Source organism: Vicia villosa, unplaced genomic scaffold (genome assembly GCF_029867415.1).
Source record: "Vicia villosa cultivar HV-30 ecotype Madison, WI unplaced genomic scaffold, Vvil1.0 ctg.000282F_1_1, whole genome shotgun sequence".
NCBI lineage: Eukaryota > Viridiplantae > Streptophyta > Magnoliopsida > Fabales > Fabaceae > Vicia > Vicia villosa.
Window position 1 is genome coordinate 1 of NW_026705120.1, and position 22,328 is coordinate 22,328.

Here is a 22,328-nt window from a genome sequence, read left to right on the forward strand (position 1 = left end):
TGATTTCTTCCACTTCTTAGCGGATAAATGCATATAATTAACTCTAAAATATTTGTTTCCTTTTACTTTCTCCGATTCTTTTACGCCCATCAACAAAAATAAAAAACTACATTTAAAAATACACAAAAAAGTGGTGCAACACAAGGACTTCCCAGGAGGTCACCCATCCTAGTACTACTCTCGCCCAAGCACGCTTAACTGCGGAGTTCTGATGGGATCCGGTGCATTAGTGCTGGTATGATCGCACCTGTTACCCTTTGCGCTTTAATTGTATATATTTGATTTCTTCCACTTCTTAGCAGAAAAATGCATATAATTAACTATAAAATATTTGTTTTCTTTTACTTTCTCCGATTCTTTTACGCCCATCAACAAAAATAAAAAACTACATTTAAAAATACACAAAAAAGAGGTGCAACACAAGGACTTCCCAGGAGGTCACCCATCCTAGTACTACTCTCGCCCAAGCACGCTTAACTGCGGAGTTCTGATGGATCCGGTGCATTAGTGCTGGTATGATCGCACCTGTTACCCTTTGCGCTTTAATTGTATATATTTGATTTCTTCACTTCTTAGCGGAAAAATGCATATAATTAACTCTAAAATATTTGTTTTCTTTTACTTTCTCTGATTCTTTTACGCCCATCAACAAAAATAAAAAACTACATTTAAAAATACACAAAAAAGAGGTGCAACACAAGGACTTCCCAGGAGGTCACCCATCCTAGTACTACTCTCGCCCAAGCACGCTTAACTGCGGAGTTCTGATGGGATCCGGTGCATTAGTGCTGGTATGATCGCACCTGTTACCCTTTGCGCTTTAATTGTATATATTTGATTTCTTCCACTTCTTAGCGGATAAATGCATACAATTAACTCTAAAATATTTGTTTCCTTTTACTTTCTCCGATTCTTTTACGCCCATCAACAAAAGTAAAAAACTACATTTAAAAATACACAAAAAAGAGGTGCAACACAAGGACTTCCCAGGAGGTCACCCATCCTAGTACTACTCTCGCCCAAGCACGCTTAACTGCGGAGTTCTGATGGGATCCGGTGCATTAGTGCTGGTATGATCGCACCTGTTACCCTTTGCGCTTTAATTGTATATATTTGATTTCTTCCACTTCTTAGCGGAAAAATGCATATAATTAACTCTAAAATATTTGTTTTCTTTTACTTTCTCCGATTCTTTTACGCCATCAACAAAAATAAAAAACTACATTTAAAAATACACTAAAAAGAGGTGCAACACAAGGACTTCCCAGGAGGTCACCCATCCTAGTACTACTCTCGCCCAAGCACGCTTAACTGCGGAGTTCTGATGGGATCCGGTGCATTAGTGCTGGTGTGATCGCACCTATTACCCTTTGCGCTTTAATTGTATATATTTGATTTCTTCCACTTCTTAGCGGATAAATGCATATAATTAACCCTAAAATATTTTTTTTCTTTTACTTTCTCCGATTCTTTTACGCCCATCAACAAAAATAAAAAACTACATTTAAAAATACACAAAAAAGAGGTGCAACACAAGGACTTCCCAGGAGGTCACCCAGCCTAGTACTACTCTCGCCCAAGCACGCTTAATGCGGAGTTCTGATGGGATCCGGTGCATTAGTGCTGGTATGATCGCACCTGTTACCTTTGCGCTTTAATTGTATATATTTGATTTCTTCCACTTCTTAGCGGAAAAATGCATATAATTAACTCTAAATATTTGTTTTCTTTTACTTTCTTCCGATTCTTTACGCCCATCAACAAAAATAAAAACTACATTTAAAATATACACAAAAAAGAGGTGCAACACAAGGACTTCCCAGGAGGTCACCCATCCTAGTACTACTCTCGCCCAAGCACGCTTAACCTGCGGAGTTCTGATGGGATCCGGTGCATTAGTACTGGTATGATCGCACCTGTTACCCTTTGCGCTTTAATTGTATATATTTGATTTCTTCCACTTCTTAGCGGATAAATGCATATAATTAACTCTAAAATATTTGTTTTCTTTTACTTTCTACGATTCTTTTACGGCCATCAACAAAAATAAAAACTACATTTAAAAATACACAAAAATGAGATGCAACACAAGGACTTCCAAGGAGGTCACCCATCCTAGTACTACTCTCGCCCAAGCACGCTTAACTGCGGAGTTCTGATGGAATCCGGTGCATTAGTGCTGGTGTGATCGCACCTGTTACCCTTTGCGCTTTAATTGTATATATTTGATTTCTTCCACTTCTTAGCGGAAAAATGCATATAATTAACTCTAAAAATATTTGTTTTCTTTTACTTTCTCCGATTCTTTTACGCCCATCAACAAAAATAAAAAAACTACATTTAAAAATACACAAAAAAGAGGTGCAACACAAGGACTTCCCAGGAGGTCACCCATCCTAGTACTACTCTCGCCCAAGCACGCTTAACGGCGGAGTTCTGATGGGATCCAGATGCATTAGTGCTGGTATGATCGCACCTGTTACCCTTTGCGCTTTAATTGTATATATTTGATTTCTTCCACTTCTTAGCGGACAAATGCATATAATTAACTCTAAAAATATTTGTTTTCTTTTACTTTCTCCGATTCTTTTACGCCCATCAACAAAAATAAAAAACTACATTTAAAAATACACAAAAAAGAGGTGCAAACACAAGGACTTCCCAGGAGGTCACCCATCCTAGTACTACTCTCGCCCAAGCACGCTTAACTGCGGAGTTATGATGGGATCCGGTGCATTAGTGCTGGTATGATCGCACCTGTTACCCCTTTGGGCTTTAATTGTATATATTTGATTTCTTCCACTTCTTAGCGGAAAAATGCATATAATTAACTCTAAAATATTTGTTTTCTTTTACTTTCTCCGATTCTTTTACGCCCATCAACAAAAATAAAAAACTACATTTAAAAATACACAAAAAAGAGGTGCAACACAAGGACTTCCCAGGAGGTCACCCATCCTAGTACTACTCTCGCCCAAGCACGCTTAACTGCGGAGTTTCTGATGGGATCCGGTGCATTAGTGCTGGTATGATCGCACCTGTTACCCTTTGCGCTTTAATTGTATATATTTGATTTCTTCCACTTCTTAGCGGATAAATGCATATAATTAACTCTAAAATATTTGTTTTCTTTTACTTTCTCTCCGATTCTTTTACGCCCATCAACAAAAATAAAAAACTACATTTAAAAATACACAAAAAAGAGGTGCAACACAAGGACTTCCCAGGAGGTCACCCATCCTAGTACTACTCTCGCCCAAGCACGCTTAACTGCGGAGTTCTGATGGGATCCGGTGCATTAGTGCTGGTGTGATCGCACCTGTTACCCTTTGCGCTTTAATTGTATATATTTGATTTCTCCCACTTCTTAGCGGAAAAATGCATATAATTAACTCTAAAATATTTGTTTTCTTTTACTTTCTCCGATTCTTTTACGCCCATCAACAAAAATAAAAAACTACATTTAAAAATACACAAAAAAGAGGTGCAACACAAGGACTTCCCAGGAGGTCACCCATCCTAGTACTACTCTCGCCCAAGCACGCTTAACTGCGGAGTTCTGATGGGATCCGGTGCATTAGTGCTGGTGTGATCGCACCTGTTACCCTTTGCGCTTTAATTGTATATATTTGATTTCTTTCCACTTCTTAGCGGAAAAATGCATATAATTAACTCTAAAATATTTGTTTTCTTTTACTTTCTCCGATTCTTTTACGCCCATCAACAAAAATAAAAAACTACATTTAAAAATACACAAAAAAGAGGTGCAACACAAGGACTTCCCAGGAGGTCACCCATCCTAGTACTACTCTCGCCCAAGCACGCTTAACTGCGGAGTTCTGATGGGATCCGGTGCATTAGTGCTGGTATGATCGCACCTGTTACCCTTTGCGCTTTAATTGTATTATATTTGATTTCTTCCACTTCTTAGCGGATAAATGCATATAATTAACTCTAAAATATTTGTTTTCTTTTACTTTCTCCGATTCTTTTACGCCCATCAACAAAAATAAAAAACTACATTTAAAAATACACAAAAAAGAGGTGCAACACAAGGACTTCCCAGGAGGTCACCCATCCTAGTACTACTCTCGCCCAAGCACGCTTAACTGCGGAGTTCTGATGGGATCCGGTGCATTAGTGCTGGTGTGATCGCCACCTATTACCCTTTGCGCTTTAATTGTATATATTTGATTTCTTCCACTTCTTAGCGGATAAATGCATATAATTAACCCTAAAATATTTTTTTTCTTTTACTTTCTCCGATTCTTTTACGCCCATCAATAAAAATAAAAAACTACATTTAAAAATACACAAAAAAGAGGTGCAACACAAGGACTTCCCAGGAGGTCACCCATCCTAGTACTACTCTCGCCCAAGCACGCTTAACTGCGGAGTTCTGATGGGATCCGGTGCATTAGTGCTGGTATGATCGCACCTGTTACCCTTTGCGCTTTAATTGTATATATTTGATTTCTTCCACTTCTTAGCGGAAAAATGCATATAATTAACTCTAAAATATTTGTTTTCTTTTACTTTCTCCGATTCTTTTACGCCCATCAACAAAAATAAAAAACTACATTTAAAAATACACAAAAAGAGGTGCAACACAAGGACTTCCAGGAGGTCACCCATCCTAGTACTACTCTCGCCCAAGCACGCTGTTATACCCCAAAATTTGCCCACTTCTTTTTTCAGGAAAGTTTCAATATGAAAATTAAGAGTCTCATATAAACATGATTTTTTCAAAATATCCTGACATATGAAGAACTTGGTTTTCAGAATTTTTCTTACCACAGTAACTTGGCTTACAGTGGAATTTATTCTTACGCAAACGCCAAATACTGTTCTTTACTTCACAAATACTATTTATTTATTTTACAGATAAATAGTACTAACACAGTTCATGCAGGGTTAAATCTTTTTGCAGGCGCAAAAGCAGGAAACTCACACTGTACTGGTAACAATTGTTTTTGTTTTCCCACTAACTTTTGTGCTATATTCCATTATTTTCAAAATCTTTTCAAATCTATCCTTTCAAATTCAAATCTCAACTTTATTCTATCCATCTCTCTTTTCCAACAATACCTTACACTTTCTTTCAAATCTCACTTCCATTCAAATTTCCTTTTGTACGGAATCACATCATTCCCCAACGTCTCTATCATCTTTCCATTCTATAAATACCTCTCCTTCTTTTCACAAATCTCACATCAAATTCTAAATCATCTTTCAAATTTCTACTTCATCATCCATTTTCTTTCTTCTTTCCTAGCAAGAATGGCAAAATGGATAGAGACACTGTTTCTTACAGTCATCACCATTGCTACGGTGATCATGACTTTCTTCTGCCTACACAGTCCTGAGAAGTGTGGACCTGCAATGGTTGCATTCCCAATCCTCTACAATGTTATTGATCATAGCATGGTTCATCAACCGTCATTTTTAAAGTTTGCCGTGTTTCTTATTTCTTAAACGTACCGTCTATTCGTCGTACTGTTCAATAGTATGTAATATTTATACTATCAGTATTAAATGTTGTACTATTTGTCATAATATTGCTTAATTACTAAGATAATATTTTGTGTGTTTCTGCCAGTCAAATATTTCTATTTCTGTGCATTTAACAATTTTCAGGTTATTATCGGTAATTTTGCCCGCATACCGTAAATATCAGTTATTTATTATGTTTCTGTTTTCTAACAAGTCATGTAAATAAATTTTCATGCTTCACACCAAACAAAAACAAAAATAACAACAAAAAAAAAAAAAAAAAAAAGGAAAATTAACTTTGACGGTTGATTTTTCACTTTAACTGCTGCTTCAGTACACGAACAGTCGGTTGACAGACAAACTGCAGACAGTACAATTCACAGTGATTTGTACAATCAATCAAATCAATCATTCACAATTCAAATTTCCAAGATTTTTGTGTTAGAAGTCTTCTGAATATCACATGATTAGCAGAAACTCAACACTGCACAAAAATCAGGTACGCTTAACTGCCTCCTATACAGACAGTCCCTAATCAGGGTTTTTCTTGTTTTAACAGGAGCAACAAGTTTTGAGAGCTCAAATGGATTTCATATACATCCATACATCTCAAAGTACCATCATACAAATTTTCAAACTTCAATTCACTCAGACGCACCGTCAGCAGCTCAAACAGTCAACAGACGACCCGTTTGACCAAAAAAAGTCAACTGACAGTCAAAAATGAAATTTTTTGTCAAAGTCCATATTTTGTCAAAGGATTCAACATTTGATCATTGGATGATCACAATTCATCAAGGAAAGATCAAAATCAACAAAACCCTAAGATTCAAAATTAGGGTTTTTTGCCTGAAAAGTCAACTCAACTTTGACTGATCATAACTCTCTCATCCTTCATCCAAAAAATGTCAACCAAAGCTCATTTTGAAGGAAATTCAATTATCTTTCAAATGCAATTGATCCCATGGTCATAGCATTCACCATTTGAAAAATATGGCCAAAGACATTACAGGTCATTTTCAAAGTCAACAAAAAGACACTTTTTTCAAATGGACACACAAGGAGAAACCAAAAATCATTTTGATATGAGACCAAAGACATTGGTTAGAGGACTCTTTGAGGTTTCCAAAAAGTGCAAGATCTCCTTCATATGACAAAAATTGAAGGATTTACACCTTGTTGAAGTTGGCTAAATTTGGGAAAATGCAATGAAATCAACATTGCTCAAAAATGTTTTTTTTTCCAAATGAGTCCAAGTTTTTATGGTCCAAACATCTTTGCCATGTTACTATGGGCCTCCCACGACCAAGACAAAGCCCACATCTTTATTGGCCATTTTTTGCATAATTTTATCTTACTTTAAGATTAAAATTAAAAGGAAAATGCATGGATAATGGTTGCTTGGCCTCCAAGTATGACTCACTTCAAGGAATCTTCATTTTTTCTGCAAGAATTGAAGAGCAAGACAAGAGCATTGAATGGAGTCAAGCTTGGTCAACAATTCAAAGATTTTTAATATTTTAAAAAATCAAACTTTCAACAAAGACAACAAAGCTTCTTAGCTTGAGTTCCAAGCAACTTTGGGCTATAAAAGAAGCATCATACTTCAGCAAAAGAGGACACACGAAATAGGGCAAGAGTATAGCAAGAAATATCACAAAAAATTCTCAAAATTTGCATATACTTTGTAATTTTCAAATTCAAATTTCCAATCAATATTCAATACCAATAAACACTTCTAATCATCTCCTCAAACATTATAGAGTAAGATTGAGCTCTAAATATAGACATATGAGAGTCGTATAAAGCACTTAAAGCTCTTCATGTACATATGAGTTTTATTTTCGTTTTTGTATATGCAACTAATTTCACTGCAAACTAACCACCCTAACATCCTTATGGGGACCTATATGTGTGATCTGGGCCTTAGCATGAGTGTTCCAACGTGAGGATCAGGCTCCACCATTAAAACGAGTCCATGAGTGTTTAAGCTTCATCTTCTTCGTATCCATCAGCTAGGAGCTTCAAACCTTAAAACAAATGACAGATTTTGGATTCAGGACACTCTAATTAGTGGATCTGGGTCACTTGTTTCTATTGCTAACTCGCATTTTTTGCAGGTTCATAGGTGTTAAAAAACTGGAATTTTAACGTCCAAATAGGGGAGGTTAAAAAACCCCCGCTATTTGAAGCTGAAAACCTCACTTCTGGAGGTTGAAGACGACCACCGCGTCCAAGCGTGGTTCGTCTGACTTTTCAGCGCGCCAAGGTGGCCCTTCCTCAAATCTTATTCGCTGGTCAATCCAGCGTGGGCCCCTGCAAAGACTTTGAATCCCCTTGGATTCAGTGTACACCATCATACCATGCACCTACAAATCTGTGCCCTTGGATCAATCTCAAAGCCAATCCAACGCCTCACACATGCAAGCTCACCATGCTCCTTCATTAATTGCCACACCAGATCAGTATCCTTATATTCTTAATTTTATTTTCTATTTTTATTTTAGTTTCTTTGATAAATTAATTAAAAATAGTTAAAAACTTCCAAAAATTCCACAAAAAAAATATTTTAAACTTCTAAAATAATATATTATTTATGAAACAAAAATATTTTATTTTTCTTCAAAATTTCAATATTTTTCATAATTAATTAGTATGTATTTGTATATTTGCTTATTAATTATTTTAATTAGTCAAAAAATCATAAAAAAAATTGTTCTTTGTGTTAAATATTGTTTATATATCATAAACTAATTTTGTACATATTTAGGATAATTTTCTCTTTAAGTTTTAATTATTTGTGTAATTATTTGCATAATTATGTTTTGATTAACTTAAAATATCCAAAAACAAATTTCAAAAATTCCAAAAAAATTAGTTTTGTTCTAAAATCAATTAACAAACATTTTGTACATATTTTTAAACTTATTTGCTAGGTTTAAATCATATTTCCATCTTTTCTTTATTTTAATTAATTAATAATGCATTAATTATATTTAAAATAAAAATACAAAAATATGCCTTTTATTTCTTGCAATTTAAAATTCCTAGATAAATGTATAGGATGTCAAATTCATGTAAATAGGCTAGTTTACATTTCCCGCACAATCGATGTAATAGCGTAGATTTACTTTCTGCACTTTATATTTCCGCATTTTAATTTCCAGCACCCATATAAACTGCGTGTATGTCAAAGATAAAACTGAACCGTCAGATCACTAACTTCAAAGATAAATATCTGAATTCAATCACAATCACATTTGCACCTCCTAGGGTAACCCCTTTTCACTCTTTCAAAATCAAAGTTACATTTCTACTGTTTCGAGTACAAAATCGAACCTTTTGTTTATATCCGACGAATGGATAGATTTTTAAAGGGAACAAGGATAAAGACCTCCTAAACTCAGGGTAGACCTCCTAGTTTGCTTGCTCAAAATCAAAACAAACAAAATTCTCATACACTGTTGTTTTTTTAAAACGAATTTTCCAAAAGACAATATTTTGTATACATCCAAACACACGGATCAGTACAGAAATTAACGATCTTTTCAAAACATCTTTTCGAAAGATAAACAAGCATTTGTATATATCCGCACAAGGATCATTACAAATTCTATTTGCAAAGGTATTTCAAAAACACAGGTAAAGCATTTCCGAATCAATTGAAAAGTAAAGCAAATGAGCTAAGCAAACTAAAGAGCCCATGGATAACCATGGATACAAAGGGTGCTAACACCTTCCCTTTGTATAACCTACCCCCTTACCCAGAATCTCTCAAAGGTCTTTTTTCTGTTTCTTTATAAACCGTTTCCTTCATTGGATAAAATAAAAGGTCGGTGGCGACTCTGTAAACTTTTTCAAAAGTGACGCGAAAGCGTCCGATCGACAAAAAAGAGTCAGTTCACGTATCCCACCCACGGAGGGGTATGGCCCGAAAGGACGGTCCACAGAACTGGCGACTCTGCTGGGGAATACAATTCAAAATGTTTTCAAAAGGGTTACCTTTAGAGTATAGATCATTTCGATGTTTTCAATTGTTTGATCTGATTGCTTTACTTTTCACAGGTTTGCTTGGGTACTTTGCTTGTGTGAAAGATTCTAACCCGAATCTCGAGATACCTTAAGTATATGACAATAGACCAAGGAAACTGTACGGCATGTACCGATACGGTTGATCTGGTAGTCATCGTTAGTGTGATACTTTGGTTTATACTGATGTCCCTTGAAAGCGATCAAGGAGTATATTAGGCTTCCGAAGTGTCATTAACACTAATTTGTCTTAGAACCTTTAGTTGAACTTGACTTGTGGCCTATTAAGTGGCTAGCTTTGAAATTGATCGAAGCTAGTTATCCTCGAGGAATATTCTTGATCGGCCGTCCGAGCGCCGTATTGAGATGTTGTCTCCAAGGATCATAGAGCCCGAATACTATTCTAGGACAGGTTTCAACCAACTCAACTTCAGAGGGGAGGGTATCACCTATCAACCTCATGCAAAGCCTTTAAACCTAAGGCTATTGTTTGATTTGTTTTGTGTGCCACATGTTTGCATCATAAACACATCATTTTTCACTACACATTTCAAGGATCAAAGAGTTTACTTTTGTTTTTGCAGGTAATGGCTCCCGCCACCAGAGATTACATCCGAATCAATATCTCAACGGTGCCATCTGAACTCAAAGTCTTGGTAGCAGAATTCCCCAGGAATGCTCAATTCACTGAAAAGCATGGTCACCTACTCCATTTGGTTACCTCAAAGTTTGAAGAAGACATGATACGGGTCCTGTTCCAGTTCTTCGACCCTGAACATCATTGCTTCACATTTCCTGATTACCAGTTGGTACCCACTTTGGAAGAATTCTCTGAATTAATTGGATTACCAATCCGAGATCAATTACCTTTCACTGGTTTAGAAAGAAAACCAAACCTGAAGTCATTGCTGCTGCTTTACATCTGCAAAAGTCAGAAATCAAGATCCAATTGGAAACAAAGAGTGGAGTTGAGGGTTTGCTTGCCAAATTCTTACTGGAAAAGGCTCGACTACTGCTAGAAAACAAAAGTTATCCAGCTTTTGAAGAAGTTATGGCTCTTTTGATCTATGGGTTGGTTTTGTTCCCTAATTCCGACCAGTTCATAAGTGTACACATCATCAACCTTTTCCTAATTCGCAACCCGGTACCAACATTGCTGGGAGACATCCTACACTCTCTACACACTCGTACCACGAAGAAGCGAGGAACTCTCATCGTGCTGTATACCACTGCTGGCTAGGTGGTTTACATGTCATCTTCCCCGATCAGTACTGAGAAATGAACAAAGAGCACAATGGTCTTACAGAATCATGTCTTTATCTCATTCAGATATCCGATGGAACAACTTCTTTCAAAGAGACATTACTATCATTGATCATTGTGGAGAATACCCTAATGTGCCACTCCTTGGCATTAAAGGAGGTATCACTTACAATCCCTCTCTAGCTCTACGCCATTCGGATATGCAAGAAGCAACGGTCCTCATGACATGATTATCCGTGGCATTGTGTTTGATTACGAGAATGATTCTCACAGACACCGACGAAGATTCATACAGGCTTGGGATAGTGTCTATAGAATAGAAAGCAAAACTCTGGGGCTATGGAATTCTATTCCTATGGAACTTTACCTCAGATGGGTGCGTACTCATGCTCAAAAACTCATGATGCCCTATCCCGTTGTTCTACCTGTGACTATTGAATCAGAAGTCGAAGGTTACGAACCTCAAGTTATCTACACCCGGATATGCCAACTGACTTGGAAGAGTTGCAAAAATCCTGGGTTCAACTCAAAGAGGAAAGAGACACCTTCAAAGAACACTGTCAGGACTATGAGAGAAGGCTATTCGAGCTCACCAGACAGCTTCAGAAGAACAAAGAATCAACGCATTCCTGGGGACAAAGAAAAAAGCGCCCACGGGAGGACCTGAAAGATCATTTATTTTATTTTCTGTCTTGTAAGCCCAAATGAGGCAAAGAAAAAAGAAGGAAAAAAAAAAGAAAAGAGAAATAAATTGATTAACTAACGTTTGTTGCTTCTTTAACAAATCTAGACTCTATGATCCTTGAAAACATTGCACACATGCATTCACATGCATTGCATACACATTGCATTTCATACATTGCATTTCATACATTGCATTCATATACATTGCATACACATTGCATACATGGCATCCAGTCATAACACATTGCATAAACAGGTTCACATGACGGATTTCTCATCTTCTTCGCTGTTTATTTCAGTCAGAAGAGATGGAATCTGAGGCAATGCAGTATCAAGGAATCTCGAAGTACAGAATGCCCAAGTTCAAGTGGCAATTCTGGAACTGGCAAAGGGGCAGCAAGAGCTGAAAGCCCTGATAACTCAAGAAGAAAAAGAAGCCCAAAGAAATCTGCAGGCTTGAGTTACCTGAGAAGGAAGATCAAGATCCCTGTCAATAAAGATCAAAAAGCCATCAATCCCTGAAATAGTCGGTGATGGTGAACAAGAAGATAATCAAAGCAACCAGGGTTCTGCTAAACCCTCTCTCTCTTCAAATGAAGAAGAAGATCATTCTGGAGACGAACAGGATGATGACAAATACCAACAGTTGGAGGATCGTATGAAAGCTATGGAAATACAAAAAATACCTGGCTTAGATTTCAATAATCTGGGACTCGTGTCGGATGTTGTCATCCCTCCAAAGTTCAAAGTTCCAACCTTTGCAAAGTATGATGGAGTTTCTTGTCCAAAACTACATTTGAGATCTTATGTGAGGAAGATACAACCTCATACAACAGATAACAAATTGTGGATTCACTTTTTTCCAAGAAAGTCTGTCAGGTACACAACTCGAATGGTACTACCAGCTAGAAAATACCAAGGTTCATACTTGGGAAGAATTAGCTGCTGCTTTTTACAAACAGTACCAATACAATGCTGATCTTACACCCACTCGTACTCAATTGCGAGGCATGTCTATGGGACCAAAAGAAAGTTTCAAAGAGTATGCACAAAAGTGGAGAGATATGGCTGGAAGGGTTCAACCACCCTTATCTGATCGCGAACTAGTCGACATGTTCATGGGCACTTTAACTGGCCCATTCTATAGCCATTTGCTGGGAAGTTCATCATCAGGTTTCACTGACCTAATACTGACCGGAGAACGTGTCGAAAGTGGCATTCGAAATGGAAAAATTCAAGTAGGATCCTCCTCTGGTACTACAAAAAGGCCCATCAGAAATGAGGTCAATACAGCGCAAATTCAGACAAGTCACAAAAGTGATCAGCATCAATCTGTAGGGGCAGTTATGATCTCCGCATCTGCACCTCAAAAAGATCAACAGCCAAAATATACGCATCGACCAGATGCACCAAGAAGAACTTTCACCAAAATCAACATGCCAATCTCTCAGGCATTGCAGCACTTGCTTAAAGCGGATCTGATCACATTAAGGGGTCCTCCGAAGAATGTCAATACTTCTTCTCTGAATTATCGCCCTGATGCAACATGTGCCTATCATTCAAACTGTCCAGGACATGACGCAGATCACTGCTGGGCCCTGAAAAATAAAATCCAAGACATGATAGATGCTGGAGAAATTGAGTTCGATCCTCCAGAAACTCCAAATGTCATCACAGCACCTATGCCAAAGCATGACAAAACTGTTAATGCTATCATAGACACAGTTTACATTTATGATGTGAACGAAGTATCAATTCCACTCCTCGAAGTCAAAAGAAAGTTCATCCAAGCTGGTTACTTTCCAGGTTGTGATCCCGACTGCTTTTATTGCTCACGCCAACCCAATGGTTGTGAAAATCTAAAGATGGGAATTCAAAAACACATGGATCGCCGTATCATTATGTTTGAGAGGCTCCCTTCTATGGACATGTTGGGCAAAGTCTTTGCCAACGGGATAAGAATGGAAGACGTCTCAGTGATCTCCAGCTTACCATTCAAATCTCTACCAAGGCTCCATTCAAACTTTCTGCTACACTCAAAGTGGCATCAGTAGTCATTGCTAGACCAACTCCATTTCCATACTCCTCAGACAAAGCTGTCCCATGGGGATATGACACTAATGTTTACATTCATGGAGTTAAGCAGGATCCCTCGACTAAAGAGGACGCAACACTAACTACTTCAGCTGTAAGTAACATTGCAGGCACTAGCAAGATCACGAGAAGTGGAAGAATCTTTTCACCAGAAATTTCTCCAAATATTGCTGCTAGTCCAATCCAGGTTCCAATTCCTATTCCAGATATCAACACTCGAGGCAAAGAGCCACTGATCGAACCAGTTCAAAATCCGGTAGAGATCACTGCTGAGGATCCATCAAAGCAAGAGATGGACGAAATATTGAAAATCATCTGCAAAAGTGATTACAATATTGTCGAACAACTGGGGCATACTGCTTCAAAAATCTCAATGTTATCTCTGCTAAAATATTCAGAAGCTCATGCTAAAGCTCTAATGAAGTTCCTTCAAGCTGCGCATGTGCCTCAAGAAATCCCAATCGACCAATTTGAGAATTGTGTCGCCAGTCTTACAGTGCCCAATGGTCTTGGTTTCTCTGATGTGGATCTAACTCCTGCTGGAAGAAATCACAACAAGGCCCTGCACATCTCTATCGAATGCAACGGCACCACTCTGTCTCATGTGCTAATAGACAATGGTTCCTCTCTAAACGTGTTACCAAAGGTAATACTGGAAAAACTTGACTTCAAAGGAGTTGTGCTACAACCAAGTGATGTGGTTGTAAGAGCCTTCGATGGGTCAACAAGAACGGTGTACGGAGAAGTTAAGCTCCCAATCAGAGTGGGCTCTCAAACTTTCGATGTTATCTTTTCCGTAATAGACGTTCTTCCAACATACTCCTGTTTACTAGGACGCCCTTGGATACATGGGGCAAACGCTGTAACTTCTACCCTGCATCAGAAGTTAAAATACCCAGTAAAAGGAAAGGTTGTCACAGTCTATGGCGAAGAAGAATATATGGTCAGTCACTTGAGCAACGACAAGTATGTTGAGATGGAGGGCGAATCCATCGAAACTCCGTATCAAGCTTTTGAGGTTGTATCTCCAGATATCTCTACCACCAAGCATATTCCTGCTACTCCAGCTACAACTATGGCTTCTCTCAAAGATGCCAAAGCCATGATTGAACAGGGTGATCGCACAGTATGGGGACAACTCCCTGATATACCCTACAAGTCCGACAAGCTAGGTCTGGGCTATAATGGTGAAAATCAAAAGAATGATCAAAATCCTCGCTCTGAAGGGTTAATATCACACTTCGCCAGCCAAGAAGTAAACGCCATTGATGATGAAGGGACATACTTGAACCACATCATTCAGCCATATCCATACGAAATTCCACCCATTACCATGGGAATGTGGGATGCTGTGGGAGGACCAAATGACGGTTACAACTACCAGTATATCACACCTCAGAATTCTTACATTGCTCTGGAAGATCTTACTCCAACAGAAGAGGGTAATCAAAATGACGGAAGTATCACAAGTCCTGTCACTCAGCAATATCAAAATCCACCCAAAGAAGTATGGGACACGCTAGGAGAACCCAGCGGCAAATACGACTATATGGTGAAATATTCCGCTCCTCCGAGCTTTTCAACTCCCATCAAAGACATTGTCCCGACTGGATGGGACGAACAGTACGACGACAACTTCGCTCTTGAAGAAGCCAGGAAGATGCCAAACAACGAAGGTTATTTTCTGTCACAGTACACTCCTTATCAGGATGCACAAGTCTCTATTCAAAACATCATTCCTACTGCATGGGACGGCCTTATCGAGCATCTCGCTCAGCCAATAGAGGGACCTCCACCTGGATTCTCATATCCAACAAATCATCCAACTTATCCTGAGGAATTACCTACGCATTTTCCCACTAGCGGAATCAATGCTACGGAAGACGAAAAGAACAACTGCAACTGGAACAGCTGGGTGCTCCCTGCTAACAACGGTGGATTGAACAACTGGAAAGCAGAGGATGTGATCTCCTTTGATCAGGAGTAAATGCCATTTCCTGTTTTCTTTGTGCAAAGATAAAAGTGGTTCCTGAACAATCGAACCATGAGCTTGAAAGCCGTGTGCCTTAGCACAACGGTCCTTCTATAAAAAGGGTTTGTCATATCATGATTATGTGCATTCAATAAAATCATGGGATGCTTGCATGTTCAAAATTTTGTGATCCTTTTTCTTTCTTTATTCGCTTTCAAATAGCTATGTTTTTCTCTTCATACACACTCACATATCTACCATGCAGATTCACATACACGCTGGATCCAGTCAATAACGACTCTGCTATTGCCCGTCATGACTTTGAAAATCCGATCTACCAAACTGAGGACGAAAGTGAGGAAGATTGTGAAGTGCCAAGAGAAATTGCAAGACTTCTAGAACAAGAAGAAAAAGCCATACAGCCTCATGAGGAGCCGATTGAGGTCATCAACTTGGGCAGTGACGAAGAAAAGAAAGAGGTCAGAATTGGGGCTGACTTAGAAAACAGTGTCAAGCAAAGACTGATTCAATTGTTGCAAGACTACGCCGAGATATTCGCCTGGTCTTATCAAGATATGCCTGGCCTTGACACGGACATTGTAGTTCATCGCCTGCCAATCAAAGAAGGAAGCACTCCGGTCAAACAGAGACTGCGAAGGAGTAAGCCTGATATGTCAAAAAAGATCAAAGACGAGGTTGAAAAACAATTCAATGCCGGATTCCTAAAAGTTGTAAGTTATCCTCCTTGGATAGCTAACATCGTGCCTGTACCCAAAAAAGACGGGAAAGTCAGAATGTGTGTAGACTACAGAGACCTGAACCGGGCAAGCCCTAAAGATGATTTCCCTTTACCGCACATCGATGTACTAGTTGACAATACCGCACAATGCAAGGTATTCTCCTTTATGGACGGATTCTCAGGGTACAATCAAATCAAGATGGCACCCGAAGACATGGAAAAAACAACCTTCACAACTCCCTGGGGAACCTTTTGTTACAAAGTAATGCCCTTTGGTCTAAAAAATGCTGGAGCTACCTACCAACGAGCAATGGTAACACTATTTCATGATATGATTCATCAGGAAATAGAGGTGTATGTCGATGACATGATCGCAAAATCCAACACCGAAGAAGAACATTTGAGTCATTTACACAAGCTGTTTGACAGACTCAAGAAATACAGATTGCGACTGAACCCGAACAAGTGTACCTTTGGAGTAAGATCCGGTAAACTCTTAGGTTTCATCATCAGCAGTAAAGGTATTGAGGTTGATCCTGCCAAGGTCAAAGCCATTCAAGAAATGCCTATACCCCGTACCGAGAAACAAGTCAGAGGATTCTTGGGACGTCTAAACTACATAGCCAGATTCATTGCCCATATGACTCCTACTTGTGTGCCAATCTTCAAATTACTGAAGAAAGATCAAGTGGAAAGATGGAATGACAAATGCCAGTTAGCCTTTGATAAAATCAAAGAATACCTTCAAAAACCGCCAATCTTGTTACCTCCTGTGGAAGGCAGACCTCTGATAATGTACCTAACTGTGTTAGAAGATTCAATAGGGTGTGTACTCGGACAACATGACGATTCCGGTCGAAAGGAGCACGCAATCTACTATCTTAGCAAAAAGTTTACCGATTGTGAAACAAGATACTCACTACTCGAAAAAACTTGCTGTGCCTTAGCATGGGCGGCTCGCCGACTAAGACAGTATATGCTAAATCACACCACTTTCCTGATCTCCAAGATGGATCCAATCAAATACGTGTTCGAAAAACCTGCTCTCTCTGGAAGGATTGCGAGATGGCAAATGATCCTAACAGAATATGACATTCAATACACTTCGCAAAAAGCAATCAAAGGAAGTGTGGTAGCTGATCATTTAGCTCATCAAGCAGTAGATGATTATCAGGCATTGAACTTTGACTTCCCAGACGAAGACATTATGCTAGTCAATGACTACAAACAACCAGGATCCCGATGGACTATGGTTTTTGACGGAGCTTCTAATGCGCTCGGCAATGGCATCGGAGCTGTGATCATTTCCCCCACAGGAGGTCATACACCTTTCACCGCCAGATTGTGTTTCAATTGCACCAACAATATAGCCGAATACGAAGCATGCATTCTGGGTCTCAAAGCTGCAATTGATCTAAAAATCAAATTCCTTGAAGTCTACGGAGACTCGGCCTTGGTAATCTACCAAGTCAAAGGGGAATGGGACACAAAGCACCCAAATCTAATTCCATACAAAGAACATGTGTTGAGTTTGATTCCTTACTTCGAGGAGATCACTTTCGAACACATCCCACGCGAAGAAAATCAACTAGCTGATGCCTTAGCTACCATGTCATCCATGTTCAAAGTCAATTGGGACGACGAAGCTCCTATGATCACCATTTACAGGCAAGACGAACCAGCCTATTGCAATGAGATCGATACCAAACAAATGGAAGACAAATCATGGTTCCATGAAATACAAAGGTATCTCGAAACCCAGGAGTACCCTGAAGGGGCATCTATTAACGACAGAAAGTTTCTAAGGAGATTTGCCTCCAAATTCTTCCTAAGCAATGGAACTTTGTACAAGCGCAACCATGACTCGACTTTACTTCGTTGCGTAAACAAGAAGGAAGCAGAACAAATCATGGAAGACATACACAATGGTACCTTCGGTACTCATTCCAACGGACATACAATGGCTAAAAAGATCTTGAGAGCAGGTTACTACTGGTCTACCATGGAGACAGATTGCCATCATCATTCCAAAACTTGTCACAAATGCCAGATATATGCCGACAAAGTGCATGTACCTCCAGTTCCATTAAACGTTCTGACGGCTCCTTGGCCTTTCGCAATGTGGGGTATTGATATGATTGGAGAAATCAAACCTACTGCTTCCAACGGACATCGCTTTATCCTGGTCGCTATTGACTACTTCACAAAGTGGGTAGAGGCAGCTTCATATGCTTCTGTCACCAAGAATGTGGTAGCCAGGTTTATCAAGCACAATCTCATTTGTCGGTACGGCATCCCCGAAAGGATCATCACTGACAATGGCACGAATCTAAACAACAAAATGATTACTGAACTCTGCACGCAGTTCCAGATCAAACATCATAATTCTTCTCCATATCGACCAAAGATGAACGGCGCTGTCGAAGCCGCCAACAAAAACATCAAGAAAATCATACAAAAGATGACAGTAACCTACAAAGACTGGCATGAGATGTTACCTTTTGCTCTTCATGGTTATCACACATCTGCGCGTACTTCAACAGGGGCAACTCCATTCTCGTTAGTCTACGGTATGGAAGCAGTTCTCCCAATCGAAATCCAGATTCCTTCCTTAAGGATCATGAAAGAAGCCGATCTAGACGAAGACGATTGGATTCAAACTCGATTCGACCAAATACACTTGATCGATGAGAAAAGACTTGCAGCTATCTGTCATGGCCAGCTATACCAAAAGCGCATGATCAAAGCATTCAACAAGAAAGTCAAAAGTCAAGCATACCAAACTGGTGGCTTGGTTATCAAACGCATCATCTTACCACAAGGTGATCCCAGAGGCAAATGGACCCCCACCTACGAGGGACCATTCATAATCAAGAAAATACTCTCCGGCGGTGCCATGTTGCTTACCACCATGGATGACGAGGATTTCCCACACCCTGTGAATGCGGACATAGTCAAAAAGTACTTTGCTTAAAAAAAAAATACAGCTCGCTAAGTTGAAAACCTGAAAGGGCAACTTAGGCAAAAATGAGCGTCTCGGTGGATTGAAAACCCGAAAGAGCGATCCAGGCAAAAATTAGAGACAAAACAAATACAATCCCGGTAGGCTGAAAACCTGAAAGGGCAGCCTAGGCAAAAATTAGGGAATAAAGCATACAACTATGTCCCGCTCAGCTGCCTACTCACCGACAAGGTTCAACACCTCAAAGACACCGATCAGTCCAATCACTTTCTTCCAACAAGTGAGGGATGAGATGCTCGAAGACAGATTGGCAATAGCAGAATTGAAACTTGACTGGATCGTTCTCACATAGCTATTTCTTTTCATAAATACTTTTCAAAACTTTCTGACAATTTCCTACTTCTAGGATTGTTGTCTCCCTATACTAATCCGCCTATCACGGCACCTTTTCAAAAATCAATGCAGCTTATAACTAACATTTTCATTTTTTCTGTTTTGAATACGCGAGCATCCCAATGATATTTTGAATGAACATATGCATTTGAATATGATTGATGTTTACCAGGAAAAACAGGAATAGCATTCCGGACATGTCCCAATTATTTGGACATTATCCTAAACCAGCATCAGAAGGAAGTTTCCCCAATAGAGACACATTCCTCAACAAATCCCTCAAAAAGATTTTTCTTTCGAAAGAAGTCTTATTCCCCAGCAGGGTTGTTCCAGATTACTGTCTTCAGAAGGTGTGATCTCCGCACCCAAACTTGGTCAGATAGTGCATCGGAGGATTATGCATCTTCCTCATTCCCACTCCAAAGGGCGTCACAGTCCGAACTCTCAAAACTACTGTTCATCCCCGAGCAGTAATCAAAGATCCTTCAATAGAACATCCTGGTTCTCAAAGAATTTCCCCAACCCAGGGTACTCAAGCGAGACAGAAGATCATCAACAACCACGATGCCTTCACTTCCAAATGGCTAGCAGGGATTTATTTTCCCAATCACAATGCCTTCATTTCTTGACGACTAAGCTGGGATTTATTTTCCCAATCAGGAGCTTGACACGCTCTAAGCTGCATAAACCATGCATCACATTCACACTCATATTCACATTCACAATCATGCATCATACGCATATTCATACACAACATAACTTGCATATTTCTCCTCTAGCTCGAGGATCTCATATCATACATGCATCATAGACATCGCATATTATTAACTTGATTTTTCAGGTAGACAGATGTCTTCAGCAAAGATGTTCTCACTCACATGCAGTGTTCATCCTGAATCTTATTCAGACAAGCAGTCCTTTCAGATACAATCAAACCAAAGATTCACTCTGAAGAACTCTCATTCTCAACTCATTTATCATCTAACATTGCTAGTCTAAGGCGATACCTCAGACGGTTCCAGAACGATCTAGCATTACAGATCTAAGGCGATACCTCAAACGGTTCCAGAACGATCTAACATTGCAGATCTAAGGCGATACCTCCGACGGTTCCAGAACGATCTAACATTGCAGATCTAAGGCGATACCTCTGACGGTTCCAGAACGATCTAATCTTGCAGATCTAAAGTGATACCTCAGACGGTTCCACAATGATCAACTTTCAAGTCCTTCATCAAGATATAATCAATGGATTCATTCTGATGAACAAACCCTCAACACATTTTCCAGATGGCATCTGAAAAGCCCATCTCAGGTAATGTTTCAATCTGCCAACAACATTTCGCAGACAACATTCAAATGCAGCTTCCAACATCTCTTCTGATCAAGGTAAGTGCAAATTTTCAGGGCATCTAATTATTCAATCATCTTCTACCTTCAGATTTCAGACAATCTCTTCAGGTTTAAGAAGATTGAATAGGGGCAACTGTTATACCCCAAAATTTGCCCACATCTTTTTTCAAGAAAACTCCAATCTGAAAATTAAGAGTTTCATATAATCATGGATTTTTATTTCAAATATCCTAGCATATGAAGTACTTAAATTTCAGAAACTTTTCTTATACAGTAGCTTGGCTTACAGAGGAATTTATTCTTACGCAAACGCCAAATACTGTTCATTACATCACAAATACTATTTATTTATTTACAGATAAATAGTACTAACACAATCATGCAGAGTTAACTCTTTTTGCAGGCGCAGAAGCAGGAAACTCACACTATACTGGTAACAATTGTTTTTGGTTTCCCACTAACTTTTGTACTATATTCCATTATTTTCAAAATCTTTTCAAATCTCTTTTTCAAAAATCAAATCTTAACTTGTGTGTTTTCTGCCAGTCAAATATTTCTATTTCTGTGCAGTAAACAATTTTCAGGTTATTATCGGTAATTTTGCCCGCATACCGTAAATATCAGTTATTTATTATGTTTCTGTTTCTAACAAGTCATGTAAATAAATTTTCATGCTTCACACAAAACAAAGACAAAAATAACAACAAAAAAGAAAAGAAAATTAACTTTGACAGTTGACTTTTTCACTTTAACTGCTGCTTCAGTACACGAACAGTCAGTTGACAGACAAACTGCAGACAGTACAACTCTCAGTGTTTTGTACAATCAATCAAATCAATCATTCACAATTCAAATTTTCAAAGATTTTTGTGTTAGAAGTCTTCTGAATATCACACGATTAGCAGAAACTCAGCACTGCACAAAAATCAGGTACGCTTAACTGCCTCCTATACAGACAGTCCCTAATCAGGGTTTTTCTTGTTTTAACAGGAGCAACAAGTTTTGAGAGCTCAAATGGATTTCATATACATCCATACATCTCAAAGTACCATCATACAAATTTTCAAACTTCAATTCACTCAGACGCACCGTCAGCAGCTCAAACAGTCAACAGACGACCCGTTTGACCAAAAAAGTCAACTGACAGTCAAAAATGAAATTTTTTGTCAAAGTCCATATTTTGTCAAAGGATTCAACATTTGATCATTGGATGATCACAATTCATCAAGGAAAGATCAAAAATCAACAAAACCCTAAGATTCAAAATTAGGGTTTTTGCCTGAAAAGTCAACTCAACTTTGACTGATCATAACTCTCTCATCCTTCATCCAAAAAATGTCAACCAA

At 38.8% G+C, this 22,328-nt stretch overlaps 16 non-coding genes across 16 annotated transcripts; all 16 read right to left on the reverse strand.

Moving 5' to 3' along the window:
• Positions 1–130: 130 nt before the first annotated feature.
• Positions 131–249, reverse strand: LOC131626340 (5S ribosomal RNA). Its single transcript, XR_009291092.1, has one exon. It is a non-coding gene; the product is annotated as a 5S ribosomal RNA (ribosomal RNA).
• Positions 250–409: 160 nt separating this feature from the next.
• LOC131626342 (5S ribosomal RNA) lies at positions 410–527 on the reverse strand. Its single transcript, XR_009291094.1, has one exon. It is a non-coding gene; the product is annotated as a 5S ribosomal RNA (ribosomal RNA).
• A 159-nt stretch (positions 528–686) lies between these two features.
• LOC131626336 (5S ribosomal RNA) lies at positions 687–805 on the reverse strand. Its single transcript, XR_009291089.1, has one exon. It is a non-coding gene; the product is annotated as a 5S ribosomal RNA (ribosomal RNA).
• Positions 806–965: 160 nt separating this feature from the next.
• Positions 966–1,084, reverse strand: LOC131626348 (5S ribosomal RNA). Its single transcript, XR_009291100.1, has one exon. It is a non-coding gene; the product is annotated as a 5S ribosomal RNA (ribosomal RNA).
• Positions 1,085–1,243: 159 nt separating this feature from the next.
• Positions 1,244–1,362, reverse strand: LOC131626352 (5S ribosomal RNA). Its single transcript, XR_009291104.1, has one exon. It is a non-coding gene; the product is annotated as a 5S ribosomal RNA (ribosomal RNA).
• Positions 1,363–1,522: 160 nt separating this feature from the next.
• On the reverse strand, positions 1,523–1,640 carry LOC131626349 (5S ribosomal RNA). Its single transcript, XR_009291101.1, has one exon. It is a non-coding gene; the product is annotated as a 5S ribosomal RNA (ribosomal RNA).
• A 158-nt stretch (positions 1,641–1,798) lies between these two features.
• On the reverse strand, positions 1,799–1,918 carry LOC131626343 (5S ribosomal RNA). Its single transcript, XR_009291095.1, has one exon. It is a non-coding gene; the product is annotated as a 5S ribosomal RNA (ribosomal RNA).
• A 159-nt stretch (positions 1,919–2,077) lies between these two features.
• LOC131626344 (5S ribosomal RNA) lies at positions 2,078–2,196 on the reverse strand. The gene has a single exon (XR_009291096.1). It is a non-coding gene; the product is annotated as a 5S ribosomal RNA (ribosomal RNA).
• A 162-nt stretch (positions 2,197–2,358) lies between these two features.
• LOC131626346 (5S ribosomal RNA) lies at positions 2,359–2,478 on the reverse strand. Its single transcript, XR_009291098.1, has one exon. It is a non-coding gene; the product is annotated as a 5S ribosomal RNA (ribosomal RNA).
• Positions 2,479–2,639: 161 nt separating this feature from the next.
• Positions 2,640–2,759, reverse strand: LOC131626347 (5S ribosomal RNA). The gene has a single exon (XR_009291099.1). It is a non-coding gene; the product is annotated as a 5S ribosomal RNA (ribosomal RNA).
• A 161-nt stretch (positions 2,760–2,920) lies between these two features.
• Positions 2,921–3,040, reverse strand: LOC131626341 (5S ribosomal RNA). Its single transcript, XR_009291093.1, has one exon. It is a non-coding gene; the product is annotated as a 5S ribosomal RNA (ribosomal RNA).
• A 162-nt stretch (positions 3,041–3,202) lies between these two features.
• Positions 3,203–3,321, reverse strand: LOC131626337 (5S ribosomal RNA). The gene has a single exon (XR_009291090.1). It is a non-coding gene; the product is annotated as a 5S ribosomal RNA (ribosomal RNA).
• Positions 3,322–3,481: 160 nt separating this feature from the next.
• Positions 3,482–3,600, reverse strand: LOC131626339 (5S ribosomal RNA). The gene has a single exon (XR_009291091.1). It is a non-coding gene; the product is annotated as a 5S ribosomal RNA (ribosomal RNA).
• A 161-nt stretch (positions 3,601–3,761) lies between these two features.
• LOC131626350 (5S ribosomal RNA) lies at positions 3,762–3,880 on the reverse strand. The gene has a single exon (XR_009291102.1). It is a non-coding gene; the product is annotated as a 5S ribosomal RNA (ribosomal RNA).
• Positions 3,881–4,041: 161 nt separating this feature from the next.
• LOC131626345 (5S ribosomal RNA) lies at positions 4,042–4,160 on the reverse strand. Its single transcript, XR_009291097.1, has one exon. It is a non-coding gene; the product is annotated as a 5S ribosomal RNA (ribosomal RNA).
• A 161-nt stretch (positions 4,161–4,321) lies between these two features.
• LOC131626351 (5S ribosomal RNA) lies at positions 4,322–4,440 on the reverse strand. The gene has a single exon (XR_009291103.1). It is a non-coding gene; the product is annotated as a 5S ribosomal RNA (ribosomal RNA).
• Between the last annotated feature and the right edge of the window lie 17,888 nt (positions 4,441–22,328).